We start from the raw sequence: 17,608 nt of genomic DNA, 5'->3' as shown, positions 1-17,608 counted from the left end.
ATCTATATCTATAGATTTCTCTCTCTCTCTCTCTCTCTCTATATATACATATATATATATCTTTATATATATATATATAATGAATAGTCCATGGGCTTCCGAGCCAGGAAGACCTGCATTCACGTCTTGCTTATACGTGCTGTTGTCCCTAAGTAGATAACTACCTTTCTGTGTTCTAAAACAGTTATATCAAATGGAAATGGGGGCCATTAACCATTACATAGGGATCCCGGTTGGTTGCTCATTGGTGTAGAAAACCACACCTTAACATTAGCTATGTTCTATCGTGTTTTGATTTGGTTTTGTTCAATATTTCCTTCATTACATTTTAATCCAGTTGGCCGTGTGCTGGTTAATATTGTTATCTGCAACTTGGATAAAGACAGAATTATATTTCTAGCCTTTGTGTAGATAACCCAGATCTGGAAAGGCCAGCGGGAGGGAGAAGGGTCCTGCCGGACTAGAGCATTGGGCCCAACGGAATGAAATGAGGTCGAATACATATCAGGACTTAGGCTTGGGTTCAAAAAATCCCCTTCATAAATGCAAGATCATTTGAAAAAGAAGCAGTGTATAGGAGAACTACTACTCCTAACTAAATAATCCAGGGAATTTCATGGACTGCAAGGTCTTATTGCTCCTCAATAGCCATCATCAAAGCAAATGGCATTTGGGGCTATATTAAGGGATTCTGTTCTTATAGGGCTGAGTCCCTCTGCTCTCTGGCCAGGTAAGACTATGCTGGGAGCTTTGTGCTCAGTTTTAGGCAGACCAGTTTAGGGAAGACATCGATAAGTAAGCCATAGGCTAAGTAGGACGCTGAAGGAGCATGAATCTACGGCCAAGGAGGGTCATCAAAAGGAGCAGAGAGTGATGAGTACGGAGAGAAGGGTTGCCAGGTTGGCAGTCTCATGTGGGAACAGCAGGAGATTTTCTTCTGCTCAACTAAAGAGAGAAGAGTACAAACTAGAAATTGCAAAGCAACAGATAAATATGAGGCTAGGAAAAGCTCCCTGAAACGAGAGCAGCCCAGAGCTGGAAGGAGCTAGCGGGGGAGGTAAAGGAGCCTCTTCAGGTAAACACTGGATAGCCACACACCTGGAATCCTGGAAAGAGGGTTATTTTTCAGGGACAAGATGGATCGGCTGGCCACTGAGATCTAGGCAGGAGTGAGGATGGGAAGGGAATGTCCTGTGCTTGCTGTTCTGTCTGCAAAGGAAATGTTTCTCTGTAAAAGTTAAATGATGGTGAAATGGATACTAAGTTGGTGTTACTGGCAGCTGACGATGGCGGTGATGTCCAGCCAGAGGGGAGGCCTGAAGCTGTAGAGGAGAGACACTGCAACCTTTCGGAGTTCGCTGCCCCTCGAATCCCGAGGGGCAGAAGTAGCAGCATCGTTTTCTGGGATAACGAGCCCAAAGGCTCCTTCCTCTATCTGTATTTTCCACCCCTAGTAATGTGAAACACTGGTTTTCACTATAATTATATAGAGTATGAGAATCAGGGTCAAGGGGGGGGGACAACATACGAGGGATTTAGGGGCAAAATCACTACCCTCAGGTGCCTTTAAAGTTATAAATTCAGAGTAGAAAGGAGTCTAAACTGGAAGAGAGCAGGGAGATCATGTAGTTCATCCCCTTTGTTTTCTCAGTGACAAAATGGAGGCTCAGAGAGGGAAAATTATCACTCTGGGGTCACACATGGAGCCGAGTCCCTTAGAAAGGGCTCGTTTGTGTGCCAGATGCTGCACCAAGCACTGGGACAAGGAAGAAATGCATAAGCAATCTCTGCCCTTGAGGAGATTACACTTAAGTGAAAAAGAGAGAGAAAAAGTGCAAGTAACTTTGCACATGCAACATGTGAGTCCACATTGTTCCTCCACTCTTTCAGGGCAGGGAGGGTTTCCTTCATTTTCTTATTCATGGTGGCTAGCACATAGTAGGGGCTTAATAGAAGTTTGTGGATTGACATAGATTGTTATCAGATGAGCTTAAAATGGATCCATAGGGTGGAGAGCAGAGTCCAGAGGGGACAGCAGGGCATGTGGAAATAGTACCTAGAATCAGACTTTCTGCATTCAAATTCTGATTTTGCTGTTTTCCTAGAGGAGCTTTGGCAAGGCATCTAACCCATCTGAACCTCAGTCCCCTTACCTATTATTTGTTAGATTATCTATCCTCTCTCTCTCTCTCTCTCTCTCTCTCTCTCTCTCTCTCTCTCTCTCTCTCTCTCTCTCTCTTTGTTTCTCTCTCCTGTCTCCTTTTCCTCTCTCTCTCTCTCTTTCTCTCTCTCTGTCTCTCTCCCTTCCTCATCCTCTCTCTCTCTGTCTCTCTGTCTGTCTCTCTCCCTTCTTCCCTCCCTTCCTCATCTTCTGTCTCTCTGTCTCTGTCTCTGTCTCTCTCTTTCTCTCTCTCTCCTCTCTCTCTCTCTCTCTCTCTCTCTCACACACACACACACACACACACACACACACACACACTTTTCCTAGCACCATATTCAACTTCTATGTCATTTAGGTTCCTTGACAAGAGTCATTCCATTTTCTGCTGGTTGGCATTTATCTCCCTCCCCCTCTCTCCCCCCCATACACTGGACTGTCCAGACCAGTTGCCCTAATTGTTCTTGGAGATATGACAAGGCTGATTTCCCACCTCCATGCCTTTGCAGGAGCTGTCCCCACCCTATACCTGGAATGCTTTCACTTCTACTTCCCAGAATCCCTAACTTTCTTCAAAGCCCAGCTCAGCTGCTGTTTCTGACAGTAGACATCCCCTGTGTCTCTTCCTCCAGTCCCATTAATTTCTGTTTGTTCTGCACAAACCTTATATCAACTCATCTATGAACATCACATTTCTCCCTTGTAGAAGGTAAGCTCCACGAGGGCGGCAGACATTTTGTTTTGTCTTCTTATCTCTGCTACCTGACACAGAGAGTGGTGCTCAGAAGGTCCTTATTCAATCCTTCTGAAACTTCAGACTTTGCTTGAACATTCCCAAACTATAATTGTGCTTCTTCAGAGCTGACAGAATGTTCCTCCAAGTGTTTCCTGTCTTTCCCTCTTCTTTCAGATTTTTCTTTATCTAATTTAAAGCTAATTTAGATGCTTTCTAGTTCAACTCCTTAATTTTACAGAAAAGGAAAGTGAGGCCTCAGGAAGATCCATGATGTACTAAAAATCATACGGTTTTAGTACTCCCGGCATTGAAATCCTGAATCGCAAATTCAATAGCCTCATTCTTTCCATTGTACCATACTGCCTCTCCCTTGCAAAGCGAAATGAGCTTAATTTTTCAACGAGCATTTGTCTATGGATCAGATAAATACATTCTGCGAAAGTGACATGCCAGACACTGCTAAAGAAGGAAGGCAGAGCTGACATCTCATTCGTCATGGGGGCCAAAAAACTAAATATTTAATGTTATTTACGGCTGTGGAAAATATTTTGTTCGGAAGATTTACACATCACATTCCACACCTGTTCAGTGCTATCTTTCCCCCAGACTTCCTCATCTGAGACAGTCTTGAAGACTCACAAATACTTCCTGTAAAGCAGAGGGTAATACTTCCTTCCATTCTCAGCTCCCCAAAGCAACCCCCCCCACCCAGTGCATTTAGGGTCTGGTCAGATTGTGTGATGCTCATGGGCAAAGGGTTCCTAGTCTCGTACCTCCTGGATGGCCCATTCCAGTTGGGGATGGGATTAATACTGAGGAAATGTCTCTTTCCATTAAGATGAAATTTGCTTCAGCGAAACCTGTAGCCACTGATCCTGGTTTTATTTTCTGTGACCAAGCACAAACAAATGATCTCCTTTTCTCTGTTCAGCTGTTTGGATATTTGAATACAATTTCCCATATTCTTCAGAGCTTTGTCCTCTCCAGGCTGAAGAGCCCCAGTTTTTTCAGTCTTCAAGAAAGTCATATTTAAGGCCTTTTCCTAAATATCTTGCTCCTTTCTGGCTGTTTTTTCAGCCTATCGATGCCCTTCCTTTATACTGGGCCCAGAACAGATTATAATCTACTGAATAGGGTCTGATCAGGCCCAGGAGAAACTTGGACTGATTTCTCCCTTGTCTTGGCTGCGGGGCCTTTTTCTAACCCAATCTAAAGTTCTGATATTCCCTAAGATGATTAAAAGAATAATTCCCTCTTGAAAAATTCTCCTCCTGCTTCTATTTTATGAAACAGGGCAACCACCGGCCCCACAGTACAGAGAAAGAGAATAACGGTTCCATTTCTGATCATGGAATCAGCAATGGGCTGATGAACGGCTTTCTACATACTTCTCCATCCCCTCAACTAAAGAACAAAAGAATCATGTGCTAAGTTAGAGGAACAAGAGCTAAAATCACCAGAGAAAAAGACAGAACATTCCAGTCAAAGTAAAATTCATGTGAATGGACGCTGGAGAACCACAGATCCCACCTAGAACCCTTCCATGACAAAAACTAGGAAGTGGAAGACCATTTGGCAGAAGAGAAGTGAAAAGATAATATTGTTTAAAAAACCAGAAATATTCTACAGAAGCTCACAGTAAGTGGCGTTGTACGCGAGATTCTCAGACATAAATGAAAGATTGTAGATCTACCAGAAGAACATTACAGAAAGAAAATCTGGATCCCATTATGTGGGAAATAATACAAGAAAACTCTTGAGTTAAAAATCAGAAAATACACTGGCAGATCTGGAAGTGATCTTATAGAGGTAGAATTTCAGAGCAAAGAATAAGTCAATTATTGAGTCAACAGGCATTTATTAGAATTTACTACATGCCAGTGACTATGTTTAATTCTTGGGAACTGGAGAAATGAAAAATAATCCTTGCTTTCAGAGAATCTACTTTCAACATGGAATAAGTAGGTACAAAGATGGTATCAGCCAAGGAGATGGAAGATGTTTGGGGAGAAGGTAGTAGTTGGTGGAAAGAGTTCCTGCAGAAGGTAGGGTGGGAGCTGAGTCTTAAAGGAAGTCAGGAAGACTAAGTGGCTGGGGAAAGGTAGAACATCCCAGAGCCAGGCAGGGAGTTTCAAGATGCAGCAAGTAGGTCAGTAGAGCTGGTCTGTAGAGTGCCTAGAATGGACTAAAATATAGTAAGACAAGAAAAGGAGGAAAGAACCAAGTCATAAAGATCTTTAAATACCAAGTAGAAAAACATGTGTTTTCTTTTGGAGGTAATAGGGAGCCCCAAAATGAAAAAATAAAAAATATTTAATAAAAAAAGTAAAGGGCTACAAAGTTACCTAAGAAGGGACAGATCATCCCAGGTCATAAATGGAGCAGGTTCAAAGTTCTGATGATGATCAGCATTGAATCAGGCTCATGAGCCTGGTCAAGTTAAGAAGGCTCAGCCATTTAATAATAATAATAATAATTTGACTGTTAAGGATGAATTGGTATGGGAAGAGGCTTGAGTCAGGAAACCCAATAGGAAGTTACTTCAAAACTCCATGAGAGAGCATTGAAGGCTTATTAAGATGGCAGTGATGGAGAGAGAATAAAAGGACATTGTGAGGAATTGAGGGGGACATAAATATGGTGAAATTGGGTGACTGAAAGCATGGTTATTCCTTTGGTAGTAATAGAAAATTCAAAAGTGGTGAAGTCTGAGGGGAAAGGCAATTAATTCTGTATTAATAATGTCTAGTTTGCTATCTAGAGGACATCTACTTTGAGGTATACAACAGAGTGGTTGTTCAGGACCAATGCTCAGGAGAAGCACTGGGGTCAGAAACATAAATTGGGGAATCTTCTTAATGCAGATGATGATGGGATATATGGGAGTTGATAAGAGGGAGGAGAAAAGAGGACCCAGAACACCCATAATTAATAACTATAGTCTAGAGGAAATTCCAGTAGAGAGGACTGAGAAGGAGTCTCAGTCAGACTGATGAGAGGAGAACCAGGTAAGCATAATCTCACAAAATCCTAGAGAAAAGAGAAGATTAAGAAGATGATCAACAGGATCCAGATCAAGCAGGACCACTGAGATCACCAGGAGTTTTGGTCATTCAGAGATCATTGGTAACGTTGAAGAGAGAGATTGGTTGAATGATAAAGTGGGAACATGAGGGGAAGAACTGAAAGCACTATACCCATACATCTCTCCTCATGCATGGGGGTGGGGGTGAGGATGAGGATTTAGGACATTTACCTTGGTACAGTGAGGGCCCAGTTAAGGTTAGAGAGCATACATTTATAGTGACCCTGGTCAGCTCAGTCTCAGAACTCCCTCCTGCTCTGCCTGGGAACACATGAGTAGGAATGCAGATGGGTAGATACTGGGAGAAGTCCAAGTTTGGGGTCTGTCAAGGTGTGGTCAGAGAGAATGCATGGGGCAAGGGATGTGAGAGAAGAGGAGAATGGAAAGTTTAGTTCGTTCACTAAGAAGTGGAGATGGAGAAGGAAAGAGAATGTAGCCATTGTAGGTCCTTAAAACAGAATAGAAAAGATTAGATGTGGCAGGTCCCTTGGAACTTGCAATGTCCTAGAAGAAGGGGCTTTAAGACATAGAGCTGGGAGGGATTTTGGAATATAGAAGCAATTACAGCATCTAAATGGACTTCAGAAGAATCTCAATTGGGAGAAGACTCTAGAATACAGAACACAGGTTACAAGGTCTAGGATGGAGGTACATAGAACAGAAAAATGATTGATGTGAAAAATACGTCTTAGTCATGGAACCCAGAATGTCTGACTAATGAAGGACTATGATTTGCCTAATTGAGTTTATTTGCTTTTCCTTTCTTTCTTTCCCCCGGTGAAGTGGGAGATGAAAAGCAAAAGAAAATGGATTCTTTTTAAGTGAAAAAATAATACTAAATGTCTTATCCAGACAGGACCTTCAGTGATGGGATAGAACAGGGAGGTGCCTTAGAACCTACAGACCACAGAAAATGAGCTATGGTTAAGTGTCTATGTTCCAGAAACCTTCTTGCCCTGGAAACTGCCTGTTCTACAACCTTTTCATTCTGAAAGACCCGCCCCCCTACCCTTTCAACTACTTGGTCCTTTCCTTCTAGAATCTTTATTTTAAAGGAGGGCCTCCAAACCAGCCTTATTCATTATGGGCTGAGCTCTGGACTCTGAACTTCTTTGTCAGTTAATGTTCTCCTTTCTGTCCCCCTTTAAGCTTCATTTTACATGGTCTTCCCCCATTAGAACACAAGTCCCTTGAGGACAGAGATTGTTTTTTGCTTCTCCTTGTATCCCCAACATTTATTCAGTACAGTGCTTGTCACATAAAAACTACTTCAAAAAGCTTTATAGCCTTCCCTTGGTCTGCAGTGCTAGAGCTGGGAGTGATTTTAGAACACAGATTATACCGTAGAGTCTCTTGTGGTCCTCGGACATTATTTAGTTCCACAATTATTTAGTTCTTGACTTCATGGATTCAAAACCCAGAATCCCCTGGGGACCAGGGCCTTGTCTGAGCTGCTGCTGCCGCTGTTTCATCACGAAGATGGAGCAGCAACGTGCCCCCTGATTAATGTGCTTGAAATATCTTCCTGGCTTAATGACTGAAGGGGCACTCCTACTTCTGGCCAATGCAGGGTATTTTTAGACAGCCTATTACATAATTTTAATGAAGTGCTATTTGCAGTCAGGCGCAGGTACTCCCGAATCTCTGAACCCATCCGGTCCCTGCTCCTACGTGGATTCCCTTCATGGAATGGCTATCCCGGAGACCAGAAGAAGGGTCCTCCTTTAGTGGCTCCCAGATGGAAAACAACCAGCTCTGTTGTCATCAAAACTGAATTAAAGTTTACCAGAGGGTTCTGCCCCAAGAGCTCAGCCTCTGACAGCCAGGACTCGGGGCCTCAGAAACAGCAGCAGCAGCCAGTTCTCAGGATGTCCAGGGGATGAGGTCACCAGAACCAAGAGGACCTGGGTCTTAGCTTCCTTGGAAGAGCTCAGTGGTCCTTTGGAAATTACATGGAGGGTCTTTCCCAATGGCAGAGTATGATGGACAACAGTTAATACTGTTTGTGCCTTTTGAAAAAAAGGTTATGTTACATTGATTGCTACCGTTTATGCCTACCTCGCTTCATTTCCAAATATATCCCCTCTCTCCCTGGCTCAGGGATCCCTATCTTGTTACAAAGATGAAAAAAGCAAGCGGGGGGAAAAGGAGGTCGACCAAATCAAGTGACCCGGAGCCCGTATCGGAGTCGCGCTCTGTGTGTGTAATTCCACCCCTGTCCTCCACCACCTGTACCAGGGAGAGAGGGAACACATGTTCTTGGACATCTGCCTCTTGAACCACTCGCTCATTATTACGCCACCATCTGTAGGGTAGCTTTGTTCCTGATGTTCTTGTTCACCGATACGAATAGAACTTTGTTCTCATATATTGATTTTCTGATCTGATTTCCTTCATTCTGGAACAGTTCCTGGGTCCATCCGTGTGTCTCGGATCCCTCCTATCTGTCATTTCTCAGAGGATAGCAACATCCCTTTGCCTTCATGGGCTACATTTCCTTTAGCCATTCTTCAACCGAAGGACATCTGTTCTGTTTCTAGTTCTCTGTGGTCAAGAAAGATTAGTGCCATGGCATTTTGATGGACAAAGAAACTTTTATCGGTCTTTAACTCTCACCATCCCCACCATCCAAATCCACCCCTCAGAGGCAGCTGGGGACACATTGGATTGAAGACTGAAAAGTCAGGAAAGACCTGAGTTTAAATCTGAACTCAGGTTTTACTTATCTTAGTCAAGTCATTTAACCTCTGTTTGCCTCAATTTCCTAAATGTGAAATGGAATAATAATGGCACCTGCCTCTCTAGGTTGTTATAAGAATCAAATAAGATAACATCTGTAAAGTACTTTGCACATAGTAAGTACTATATTCCCTTTCCTTCCTCCAATCCCCTTGGGGTATATGTAGGCACTTGCTAGGGCATGTATATCTCTACGTTCTGACAAGGTCAGTCTCTAAGTCACAGAGTATAGACATAGTCATCAATTTCTAATTGTTTCCCCAAACCACCCCACTCCTCAACCTACTCACCTCCCATGTACACATCAGCACACACTTGATCTTACCATCACCCACACATGCACAAATTCCATGTGCAAGAATTCTGAATCCACTTGTTTAACATAATCCACTGGCTTTCCCCTCTCCCTCTTCCTTTCCTTATAAAATGCTACTCTTCATCTTCACCATAACCTCTGTCCTTTGACCCTTCAATTGTCATTCAGTCTATCTTCTCTACACTAGCCACTCTTTCCTCTTTTCCCCCACCATGACTCCTTGATGAACCAATCCAATTCTACACTGTCCTCCTCCCTTGCCCCTTTGTCATATCTAATTATACCCAGCCAAGTGCCAGCTTTAGGTCACTCCCACCACTTCCGTCTATACATATGCTGCTGAATGAAGGTGAAGAAAATTATGTAATTTCCTGCCTGGGTCCACCACAAATTTAGGTTACACATTTTTGACTGGGCTCTCACCGCTGCTGGTCAATCCTACTCTATCCCCATTAATCATCCCAGTCTCCACAGCAATTCTTCTATACCTTCTTAACCCTCAAACCTGTCACGACTCCCTCTCTCTCCAGTTGAGATCTCTCAGGGAGATCCAAGATATAATTTTTCTGAAAATATGGAGGCCACTTACCATGAGCATCCTCTTCTTTCTTCTTCCTCACCTCTTATCACTCAGCTGTCTTCTGCCTCTTCCTTCTCCTTCACCTCTGTCTTATATAGCAAGGTAGCCTGACTCCTGATCCTGGCTAACTTCTCTACTGCTCAGGTGACCCCATTCTATTCAACATGCTTCCCCCTCTGTTGTCCTCCTTCTATCACTTATTTTAACTCTCTCCCTCTCTACTCACTCATTTCCTACTGCTTATAAGCATAGCCATTTCAAAAAGCCCTCCTTGACCCTTGGGCTGTGCTGATTGGTAAGAGCCCTTCAGACTGATTAGCACGGAGAAAGACAGTTATTAATCGTATTAATAAGCATTTGGATTTAACTGGCTCCAGTCCCATCATCCCCTCCTGTCACCCTGTACGTATCCTCTATCTTCTGGCTGCTTCCGTTCTCCAGCATCACATGGATATAATCATTGCTACTGGGGAGGATGCATCATTCAATTCTCCAGCTCTACTTATTACTTCTGCAACTTCATCCTTCCTGGCTACTGTTGCCCATAAAGGTTGTCTCACTCAATTTGAATGTATCTTTTTTTTTTTTTAAACACTGCAAAGGGTAACTTTTATTTATTTAGTTTTTGAATGTATCTTTCTTGAAGAACAAGACTGCCTTTTCTCTATAAGGATATACCTTGCATGAAATAATTGTTTAATACATACCTATTCTTTCATTTGTTTATTTATTCTATGCTATGAAATATAATGTGTTATAATGATATGATTGATTTAATAAATAGTATAAAATAATAATATAATAAAAAATGAGGTAGTAGTAGAGCACAATGATGTATCATGTCATACCACATAGATCATATCATATAACAATCAGATTTCTCGATCAAGTTAGTCATAGTCATAGAAGTCAAATCAAACCAGCAAGCATTTATTAAGCACTTATTCTGCGCCAGGTGCGGTGTTAAATTTTGAGAATCGAAACAGAAGCAAAGAGGAAGACAGTTGTTCCTGGTTTTTGATGAGCTTACCTTTTAATGAAATATAACAGTAAATACTAGTAATAATACATAAGAAGTAAGATTATATAATGTTTTGAGATATACAAAACACTTAAATATAAATATATGTACACATAAATATATAATATCAGAAAATTATCAGAGAAATTTGAGAAAAACTCTTCCCCACCTCTCTCTTCACTGTAGTTTGTTTCTTCAGTTTCATTTTATTGTAATATTAGTTTTCGCTTTTGTTATTGTCTCTATTTTTATTTGTTTAAGAATTCTTTCCCAATCATCATTTAAAAAAACTTTTTCATTATTTTTTTCTAAAAACTAAAATTAAACCTCTGGGTCTAGCACTGACTAGCATTAGACTCTTTTAGCTTTGTTTGTCTTTTACATGATCCCAAAGAGATTTTTTGGCACATCGGTAGGTAGGCATTGCCCTATTCCTGCTCTGCCAACAATCAAGAAGTCATGGATCTCTTCTCTTTGGGGATCTCCTTTTCTTGCCCACAAAGGAGAGGATTTGTATGGGATTATCCTCCAATTCTCCTGTCTTTGTGAGGCTCCATGCCCTATCATGGGTTCCAAAGCAGCTTTACGCCCCCTTTCTGGATCTTATTCTGAACTGATCAGAAAACTTATGTTACTAATTTCAGGCAAAATATTTCTCTTTTGTAAATCTTAGTATTTTTATAAACATACACAACATTGGAGTTAGATTCAGCTCAAGGATTATTTTAGCTTAAACAGTCTATATTCTAAGGTTAACAACATCACTTATGCTAGATTTTGCTCTCCATCCTTTGTCCCTCCCACACTGACATTCTCCATCCTAGGTTCCATCCCAGCTTTGCTGTTCTGTATTCTGAGGTCCTTCCTAGCTCTATCATGCTCTCTCTTTCTCTTTCTTTTTGTTTTTTTTTCTTTACAAGCCATATTCCTAATCTCTCCCATTTCTAGGAATCTCAAATGGAAAGGTCACTTACTCTTTAACCTCCCATTGGAAATATCTTCTGATCCTATTCTCTCACCAGATCGCTTTCTCTAGAGCTTCCATTTGAAGGAAAAGAGCTGGATGGGCCAGGTCTTCATCCCTCTCTAGTCTTTCCCATGCTCACCTCCTCTGCTCTGTTTTATGTGTTGCCTTCCCTGTTACAAAGTAAGCTCACTGAGGGCAGGAACTGTCTTCTTTATGCATACATTTGTGCCCGTGCTTGGTAAATAACAAATACTTCATAAAAGCCTGTTGATTTTTCTATGATCAGAGCTTTCAGATGTTCTCTATGTCTTTAAGGTCTACTCCTTCTAGCCCTACTTTTTTACATATCATATTCTAACATCCCTCCCAGCTCCAGCATCCTATGTTCTAAGTCACAGATGACATAATATCCCCTGGCATAGACCTGGAGGCTTCACTGAGTGCTTTTTTCTGGGGCGATGAAACAGCAAAGTGAGTCATCGATATTTCAACCCTCATCTTATGGCTGAGCAAATCATAACACAGACAGAACGGCATTTGCCCCAAGTCACTCACTGTGAGAGACAGTGTTCTAATCTGGGTCTCAACTCAAAGCTCTGGGTTCTTTCTACTGGATCAGAAACTGGTTTAGTGGGAGATGGAGCGGCATCTGCCACACACACACACACACACACACACACACACACACACAATTAAAATTACAAGGAAAAAAAGCCCTTTAGAAATTGAAGCAAAATTCTCAGATCTGATGGCTTCTTAATCCATTCAAACAGAGTCACTTTGTGTCTAATTAGCTCTGAGCAAAAATTAGCTTGGTTGCTCATCTGTTTGAGAGCCCTTCAGACTGATTAGCATGGAGAAAGACAGCATTTTCCCGAACATTTTGCTTCATTTAAAGGTTTGCTCTGCCGGGTGCAGACCATTCATTGTTGGACAGAAACACCACGTTTCCCGTTGACACGAGGGAGGATGGATTTTTGAGAAATGTCAACAGCATTAGGAAAGTTTGAATGCTAGATCCCCTCAAAACATCAGGTAATCATACAGGAGACAGATCAGTCATATACACCGCTCTTCTCTTTTGTCCTCCTCCTCATGCTCCTGTGATGTCGGCCTGTGACTGGGACTGGGACTTAGCCCACTTTGTCCCTTGACAGTCTGTCTCGCAAGGGACCCCTTTTGCATGGGTCTCTAGAGACATGGGTCTCTAATCTCAGCCCAATTTTCTTTTTCATCTGTACTGATGATCCCAGCTTGGATTGGACGTGAACTGTGCTTGCTGCTCCGCTCTCTGGTCTTTTGCCTCAGTTTCCTTATTTGCTCTTCATTGGTGGTCAGGAGTTTCCTTTTGCTGGATTTAGGGCTGGGTGATCATTGCATCCATCTCCCTCATTTCATACCTGAGAAAACTGTCTGGGGCAGGGAGAAGGTTCCTGTGCCCAAGGTCACACAAGGGGTAGGGAGCAAAACTATGGTTGAACCCAGAACTCAGCTAGTTCTGTAACAGCTTGATATTGAAGAGTCTGTGAATGTGTGTGTGTGTGTGTGTGTGTGTGTGTGTGTGTATGTGTGTGTGTGTGTGTGTGTGTGCATGCATGCGTGAGACTTGGATAAGAAAATCAGGATGAAATCAAGTCTGGGATGTTCTGGGCAATGTGGCCACAGGTTCCAGTTCCTGGAACCTCTATTTCCTCTTTGTAAAATGAGAATAAAAAGTGACTGTCATATCTACCACCTGAGGGCGCTATCGGGCTCAAATGAGTTGATACATCTCAAAATTTTGCAAACTTTAAAGCATTTTCTGTATCCCTGTTGTGTTTTTTTTTTTTTCTCACTCTTCTCATTTTTTTAAAAAAGATCTTGAAAAGAAATAGAGCTGGGACAAGTCCCTGCCCTGCTACTATCTTTTATTTTTAGTGTTGTACAGATTCTGGTGCAGATGGCTAATAGAACTCCTTTTTGTCATTGAAAAAAAAAAAAAACATTGGGATCCAAGTGCATCTTCCGTATATTCATCAAATGCATCTTGGGAAAATCTCCAGCAGCAGACAGGTGACTGAGAGGATTTGTCCTTTATCTTGTCTCCTCGGATTTCCATTTATCCCACAGAATCTTTCTTTTCGGAAAGTTCGGGGTCTCGTTTGTATGATATCAATTTCAAACATTTAAATGTCACTTTGAATTTTGTTCTTATGGAATATCATTCTTCCTGGACCAATATGGGGAACAATTCTATGTGAGGTAATAGTCTGGTTCCAGTATGATACGTCTGCTGAATTCTCAAGGAAATCTTGAGGCCCCCCCCTAGAGTTTATGTTATTTATGAAAGATAGAAGAGTTCTGTTTGTTAATGAAAGATATGAATGGATATGGACTTTTAGCAGCCTCTAGGTATCAGGAGAGAACACATTTGTGGTACTCAAAGTGATGTTTTGCATACTTTCCATTATTTCCTTGTATAAATGTCAATCAACAAGCCAGGGTGTCTTACTGTTAATGATAATAGCTACCATATAAAGCATACAAAGTCTTTTGTAAATATTATCTAATTTGATGCTCATAATTCTGGGAGTGCTGTCGTTAACCTCATTTTACAAATGAGGAAACTAAGGCAAGAAGAAGTAAAAGACTTGTCCAGGATCACAAAGCTAGTAAGTTTCTGAGGTCATCTGAATTCAGATCTCCCTGACTGCAAGTCAAGATCTCTATCCAATGTACCGTTGCCATGGCCCTAGTCCTATGTAGTCATCATCAAAATCCACCATTTCTATTTTTAAAAATGCAAATTGATCAACTAATCGTTCAATGATTCTTTGTGTACATATTATAGATCAAGTTCATGTGAAGCTACCTATGGGGGAATGTTAAGGACCATGCGTAAGTGAAGGGGAGGTCAATTCTCTGAGAGCCTCAAAGTGAAAGGAGTTGCAAAGCAGCCTTTATTCACATAGATGTTCCTTGTGGATTGGGAATGAAATAAATTGGAGGCAGAGGGAAGAGGAGAGAGGTCAGAGAACGCAACGGCCTCTCAGTCCCCTTGTATCATCATTATCCTCTCACAGGAAGAGATCCATTCTACAGGTCTGAGTTAGACTTCCAGCAGCCACTGGCAGGCGGCTCCTGTATCACAAGAGGGGGACTTTTGACTTCACTCAGATTTTAGCTATATCAGAAACTCCATTGGCATAGTGATAGATTTTGACAGATTTTGGTTGCATTCAATAAATCCAGTTTTTTTTTTATCATCGCTATGATCATTCATCACCGTTATCCCCATTATTATCTTTTATGTCCCATTTGGTTCTTAGATTTCAATATTTAGCATAAAATGTGGAGGTCATTAGAGATAGGGACTGGTCCTGTGATTCTCTGGTATCTGGAACTCCCGAGTAAGGAAACTCTCTCCACCTCTGGGAACCTTCTTCATAACTTAGTCTTAACAAGTTGGCCAGAGCTTCAAGAGGTTAAGTGAGAGCCACACGGCTGGCATATGTCAGGGGAGAACTCAATCCCAGACCCTCTGGGCTCCAGAGTCTGCACAGTATTCATTATGGCACTCTTTTACTATATATCTACTTTCTAAATATTTGTTGAGTTGGGTTAAGTTGAATTAAGTCAAATTGTCTCCTGAACTCGATTAAAGTGAAGTTTATACTCTACTGAAGGAAGGGCTTCCAAGGGTTCCTTCCTTGATGGTTTTAGCTTTAACCCTTGGACCCTGTAGTTTTTTCCAGGTCTCAACAGCAGACCCTGAGATCAATGTTCTCTGCTCCTGCCACCCATGGTCAAGTTTATACCTTACAAACCGTGGCTGTTAGAAAGGTTAATGATAGCACGAGCTAACAAAGTACCAGGGTCTCGTGTTATCATTCCAGGGATACTCACTGAGCTGAAAGAGATGCTTTAACCATCCCGTATTACTGTACATTTCCTTGTACATATTGCTCTACATCCCTGCCTTTCCCATTGGCTCTATTCTAGTCAGTACCTGATTGTTTTTGGACCCATTTCTGGAACTATTTTTTGCCTCATCTGTACCCCTTCCCCTTTCCCTACCCACTGCCTCATTCATACTTAGAAGAATTCCCTTCTAGTCACTAAAGAAGTCATCCATACCAATGGCTCCCATTCTACAGAATCTTGAGTTCACAAAGCATTTTCTCTAAGATAAGTGAAGGAGCCAAGAAGGCTTAGCTTGGGGCAGATAGTCTGCTGAGGGGGGAAGGGACAGCTGCCTTCACATTGGTGAAGGTTAGTCTTTTGCAGGATTAGAATCATTTATATTGATCATGATAATAATAATAATAGTGCACACTTATTTTATACTTTGAAAATTGCTGAGTTCACGTCCCGCTCCCTAGCATGTTTGTATAACCCTGAGGATCTCCGCCATTTCCTGGCTCTTCTCTCCACCCCAAGCCAGTCCCCCAGCACCTGCCCAGGAGCCGGACACTTCATCATGGCAAGATGTCATCAGGTGGACACAATGCCAGAAGCCCTGGATTATGCCCTGGCCGTCATCCAGACATTCTACCCTTCTCCTCTCACTCTGTGCTCCCCCTTCTGACCCCACTCCCTTCCACCTCTTGTTCTGAGAACAGGACATGAATCAAGATTAAATCCTTGGAAAGGGTGTGTTAATTGACTGCCCTATGACTTCATTCATTGTGCCCCCGACTTCCCAGACCAAAAAACCCTTCCCTGCCTGCCCTTGTCCTGTCTGTTATGTCCCTGAATTTCTTTTAATATTTTAATCTTTAACACTAAGTGTTAAAGTGACTGACATAACAAACATTTAAGATCTTATTTCCTTCTCTTTTCTTTCTTCCCTCCTTCCTCCTTCTCCCTCCACTTCCCTCCTTCCTCTCTTCCTCTCTCCTTCTCTCCCTCACTATTTCCTTCTTTTCTTCCTTCCTTCCTCCCTCCCTCCCTTCCCCACTTCTCTCCTTCCTCTCTCCTATCTCCTTCACTATTTTCTTCCATCCTCCCTTCCTTTTTCCTTTCCTCCTTCCTGCCTTCTTTCTTCATCTTTTTTTTTCTTTTTCTCTCTGCTGCGCATGATCTCATTTGCTATTCCCAGCAGCTCTCCCTGGCAGGTGCTATTATGATCTTCATGTTATAGATAATAGCCATCCTCCTCCTGCTGCTGCTACTAGTAACTAGCATTTATATGATTCTTTAAGCTTTGCAAAGATAAGGAAACAGAAGCCTGGACAAGTGAAACGTTGGTCAAGGTCACATGGAGGACCCACATGGGTCTGGGCTGTCTCCTCATCAGAGTTTGGACTCTTTGTTCTGCTTCAGGGTCTGGTTGCCCCTTTTTGGATCCATTTCACATGTGCCTGGCACATGGTAACCCTCATCATGCTTAGAATTTATGTAGCATTTTCACGTATGCAAAGTGTTTTACAAATATCATATTATTATATTCTCAAACAATCTACACCCTACTTCCCTACAAGGCAGGTGCTGCCATCTCCATTTTATAGATGTGGAAACCAGCTGGACAGATGTGACTTGTCCATGGTCTCATAACCGACAAGTGTCTGAGGTTGGACTTGAACTTGAGTCTTCCTGATTCTTGGTCCAAATCTCATGCTGCTGTGCCCTCAGGTGCCTCTCATACAGTAGGTAATTAATAAATGTTTTTGGCTTACCTTGACTTGACCTAGAAGACATCTAGCTCTCTAATGATCCCATTTTGCAGGTGAGAAAGCTAAGTCCCAGAAAGTCTCTCATCTGTGTTCACAAGCCCATGATGCTCTATTTGCCTTCCGGGGGGACAGATGAAACAAGAGCTGGAACTTCCAGGGGTAAATATTTTGTTGTTCCCAACTAACAAAATTCCCAATGATGAAGGTGACCCCAAAGTGAGTGGGTGGCCCTGGGCCCCAAGGCAGCCCCAGAGGGTGCCCTCTCCTGGTCCCTACCCTGGGCAATTTTCAAGCAAAATCTGAGTAAGTCTAAATTAGATTTGCTATAGTGGCCGTTCTTCTTCACCTATCA

Source organism: Antechinus flavipes, chromosome 2, assembly GCF_016432865.1.
Source record: "Antechinus flavipes isolate AdamAnt ecotype Samford, QLD, Australia chromosome 2, AdamAnt_v2, whole genome shotgun sequence".
Lineage (NCBI taxonomy): Eukaryota > Metazoa > Chordata > Mammalia > Dasyuromorphia > Dasyuridae > Antechinus > Antechinus flavipes.
Note: the sequence above shows the minus strand (reverse complement) of the source record.